The sequence below is a fragment of the Telopea speciosissima genome, chromosome 1, assembly GCF_018873765.1.
Source record: "Telopea speciosissima isolate NSW1024214 ecotype Mountain lineage chromosome 1, Tspe_v1, whole genome shotgun sequence".
NCBI classification, from domain to species: Eukaryota; Viridiplantae; Streptophyta; class Magnoliopsida; order Proteales; family Proteaceae; genus Telopea; species Telopea speciosissima.
This window is the reverse complement of record NC_057916.1, coordinates 46954049-46959211: the sequence shown is the minus strand read 5'-3', so window position 1 is coordinate 46959211 and position 5163 is coordinate 46954049.

Here is a 5163-nt window from a genome sequence, read left to right as displayed (position 1 = left end):
CAGCAAGGTATGGGTATGAGTGCTTTATCACATTCACCGACGATTACTCCAGATATGGTTACATATACTTGATGTGTAAGAAATTAGAGGCCTTTGATAAATTCAAAGAATTCTAAGCCAAGGTTGAAAGACAGCTCGATAGTCAAGTCCTCATAATCAGATCTTGGAGGGGAGTATCTATAGGATGAATTTAAAGAATATCTCATATCACAAGGGATAGTTAGTCAACTAACTAATCCAGGCACACCACAACAAAATGGTGTATTTGAACGACGCAATCGGACTCTATTGGATATGGTCCGGACGATGCTCACTTATAGTAAGCTGCCTCTCGCATTCTGGGGGTACATTTTAGAAACGGCGATCTATATCTTGAATAGGGTTCCAGTCTGTAGCCAAGACACCCTTTGAGTCGTGGAAAGGGCGCAAGCCTAGTATTCAACACCTTAGGGTATGGGGTTGCACAGCACTTGTACGAAAGCAACAGACAGACAAGTTGGAATCCAGGACTTCAAGATGTTATTTCTTAGGCTACCCTAAAGGCATGATAGACTATTATTTCTATGACCTGGTTGACCAAAAGGTCATTGTAAGTAAACACGTCGCACTTTTGGAGGAAGAAATGATGACTCAAAGGTCCGAACCAGTAGTCACTAAAGAGCTATCAGATAGCTCAGAAAAGTCACTTCCAGAAGTGAGACCAATTGACATACCCACTGAAATACCAACACCTGAAGAACCTCGATGCAATGGGAGGACTATTAGACTACCCACCAGGCTTACTCTTCTAATCGAAGAGGAAATAGTGGAAGAGTTCCACATGGTATCGGTTGAATCGGATGATGATCCGATGACATACTCTGTGGCTCTGAAGGATGTTGATGCCACTAGGCGGCCGGAGGCAATGCGCTCTGAAATCGATTCGATGCATTCCAACAAGGTCTGGACTCTAGTCAATCCACCACTTGGCGTCAAGCCAATTGGATGCAAATGGATCTTCAAGAGGAAGAAGGACGCAGATGGAAAGGTCGAAAGATTCAAGGTGAGACTGGTGGCAAAGGGCTATACCCAGAAAGAGGGTATAGACTATGAGGAAACCTTTTCACCAGTAGTGATGATGAAATCCATCAGGATTTTATTGGCTATCGCTGCACACTTTGATTATGAGATCTGGCAGATGCATGTGCGGACCACATTTCTAAATGGGTTCCTCCAAGAGGAAATCTACATGGAATAGCCAGAGGGGTTCTCTTCCTTGGAGGAAGAAAGAAAAGTGTGTCAGTTGCTGAGGTCCATTTATGGACTAAAGCAGGCTTCCAGGAGCTGGAACATCAGGTTTGATCAATCAATCAAATCGTTTGGTTTTGATCAAAACATGGATGAACCATGCATTTACAAGAAGATTAGTGGGAGGGCAGTATGTTTTTTTGTTTTATACGTAGATGACATATTGCTAATTGGTAATGATGTAGGATTTCTTTCATCAGTAAAACAGTGGTTATCCACAACGTTTTCGATGAAAGACCTTGGTGAAGCTAGCTATATCCTTAGGATCAAACTTATGAGAGATCACCAGAAAAGGATGCTAGGTTTGTCACAGGCTAGATTTAGCATGGAGAACTCCAAGAGGGGAAGTGTTCCCTTCCGACATGGAGTCAGTCTTTCCAGATCTCAATGTCCTCAATCTCAGATGGACATTGAAGAGATAAAGAGGATTCCCTATGCCTCAGTAGTAGGGAGTCTTATGTACGCAATGTTGTGTATGAGGCAAGACATTTGCTATGCAGTAGGTATGGTAAGTTGTTATCAATCTAACCCTTGACGCGAGCATTGGAGTGCTGTCAAGAATATCCTTAAGTACCTGAGAAGGATTAAGGAATATTTCTTGGTTTTTGGATCTGATCAGTTGTCAGTATTGGGATACACAGACTCGGATTTCCAAACTGACAAAGATGACAGAAAATCCACATCCGGGATGGTATATCTAATGGGTGGAGGTGCCATTGTGTGGGAGAGTGTGAAACAAAAGTCCACAATCGATTCCACTACTGAAGCAGAATACCTTGTAGCTTGCGATGCAACAAAAGAAGGTGTTTGGCTGAGGAAATTTCTATTAGATTTGGAGGTTATCCCTGACCTTGTCAAGGGCCCCATACCCCTGTTATGTGACAACAGAGGGACCATTGCACAAGCTAAGGAGCCTAGGGCTCATCAGAGGAATAAGCACATGCAGCGGAAGTATCACCTCATCAGAGAGATTATCCAGCAAGGCGACGTGAGTATCTCTAAAGTGTACAAACTGAAAATGTGTCTAATGCCATGACAAAGGGTTTGTCTTTTGGAGTGTTTGAGAAACACATGGAGGGCATGGGTTTAAATTGTATGGGGAATTGGCTTTGACATACAAGTGGGAGATTGTTGGACAAGTATGTGTCCATCAAACTCGGTTCGGTCTGGTTCAGCCCGATTCTTTTTTGTATTGAACTTTCATACATTTTAGTTTAATATCATCACATGCGATATAAACTTTTTGAGCATTATATGTCCGTAAGTTTTACTTAAAATGGTAGTCACGACTAGGGTTTGGGTTGGGCACCCTTATCATATGGTCGTCACATTGGGTATGCCTAGACATGTGATGTCAGGGTACGAATGCGAGTACTCACATGTTTGATGTGTGTATTGGAAAAGAATCTACTTTTTCGATTTCCTCATGTATTATTGCCAGATGTAGGAAGGGATAGACATGTGTCACCGACACCCTTTGCCTGAGGGAACCCTGTTGCTGTAAAGTGTGATCGCATTCTTTGGTTCATCAATGACTAAGACTCAAAGTTGGTGTTCTAGGAATGCGTGAACATTTTGTGAGTAAAGGAGTTATCCAACATGGTCACCACCGCTCGATTAAGGGAACACCAAGATTGAGACTGTCTATGTATGGTCGGATCAGAATCTGGATCCAGTGCCGTTTTGGAAATGGTTTTCCAAAAATGTATTTTACATAAAATAATAGATTATGTATACTTAGTTAAACAAAGTGTTTTATCGAGTTTTGTGGGACCCGATTAGATGCACAAACGCTCTTACATGGACATGTACTATGGAATGGGGTTTGGCAGTACTTGTGTACATGTCCTAGATTCCATAATGATGGTGTTGATTAGTGGGGGGGTTGTATATGATAATTTGTTATCATATTTAATTTGGAATTTGCTAATTTAATTGGTTCTTTATTTAATTAATGGATATGGTGCTAATTGTAATTATTCATAAATATTAAAAAAGTAACTAATTAATACTTTCCCTATTAGATTATGCTTCTTCACCTTTTTTAAGCACTTTAAGTTTAAACAGAACTGCCATGCTGAGAGAGAGAGAGAGAGTCGGACTCTCACAAGGATTGAACAAATCTCATTAGGGTTTTTAATTAAACCCTACATCTATAAAAGGGAGACCAAAAACCTAGGCAGGGGCAGTGGTCTACTTTTTGGCCTGACCCCCTCTCTCCTGTGTTTTGGTCTCTCTCTCTCTCCCTCTTGTGATCTCTCTCCTTCTTCTTCTAGTTCTCTCATCTGTGTTTGAGAGTTAGGGTTTGTGAAACCCTGGATCTGTGCTGAAGAATGTGAGAGCATCTGGGATTGGCGTGAAGAACCTTGGTAGTGCCATTGAAGGTTTTGATATGTTTACTTGGAGTGCTCATTGTAGGAAGGACCATTGTCTATTAGAGGAGCAACACTTGAAGCTCACCAGGGTAGCAATTCTTTATTGATTCCTTAAGTTATTAATGATTAAATATTTATGGGATGTGAAAGAAACTCGAATCAATTTATTTCCGCTACGCATTCGAGTATGGGATGGATCCCTCTTGCCATGTGATGGATTAGAGATGATTTTCTTCGTCCCATTTGTGTTCCATAATTGCATTGGACACATGAGGAAGGAGATGTTGGTCAAGTGTGTGTCCATCAAACCCGATTGGGTCCGGTTCAACCCGGTTCACCTTTGTATTGAACTGTTATATATTTTAGTTTGATATTATCACATGCGATATAAACTTTTTGAGCATTATGTGTCCATAAGTTTTACTTAAAATGGTAGGCACGACTAGTGTGTTGGCTGGGCACCCTTATCATATGGTCGTCGCATTGGGTATGCCTAGACATGTGATGTTAGGGTATGAATGCGAGTATTCACATGTCTGATGTGTGTACTGGCGAAGAATCTACTTTGTTGATTCCCTCATGTATTACTGCCAGATGTAGGAAGGGATAGACATGTGTCACTGACACCCTTTGCCTGAGGGAACCCTATCGCTGCAAAGTGTGATCACATTCTTTGGTTCATCAATGACTGAGACTCAAGCGAGTCAAATTCGGTGTTCTGGGAATGCATGAAGACTTTGTTAGTAAGGGAGTTATCCAACATGGTCACCGTTGCTCGATTGGGGAACACCAAGATTGAGACTCTCTGTGTATGGTCGGATCAGAATCTGGATCCAGTGCCATTTTGGAAATGGTTTTGCAAAAATCAATTTTACATAAAATGATAGATTAAATGATTATTTTGAACAAAGTGTTTTATCGAGTTTTGCGGGACCCGATCAGATGCACAGACCCTCTTATATGGACATGTACTATGAAATGGGGTTTGGCAGTACTTGTGTACATGCCCTTGATTCCATAATGATGGTGTTGATTAGTGGGGAGGGTTGTATATGATCATTAGTTATCATATAGGGAGTTATTTGGAATTTGTTATTTTAATTGGTTCTTTATTTAATTAATGGATATGGTGCTAATTATAATTACCCATAAATATTAAATAAAATAACTAATTAATACTTTCCCTATTAGATTATGCTTCTTTCCCTTCTGGAAGCACTTTGAGTTTAAACAGAATTGCCAAACAAAAAGAGAGAGAGTCAGACTCTCACAGGGATTAAAGTAATCCATCTAAGGTTTAACTAAAACCCTGACTCTATATAAGGACCATAAAATGTAGGAGGGGGATCAGTGCTTTGCGTTTTCAGCCAGGACCCCTCTCTCCTGTGTTTTGGTCTCTCTCTCTCCCTCTTGTGATCTCTCTTCTTCTTCTTCTATTTTCTCTCTACTGCAATTGAGAGTTAGGGTTTTAGAAACCCAGATCTATGCGGAAGAATTTGAG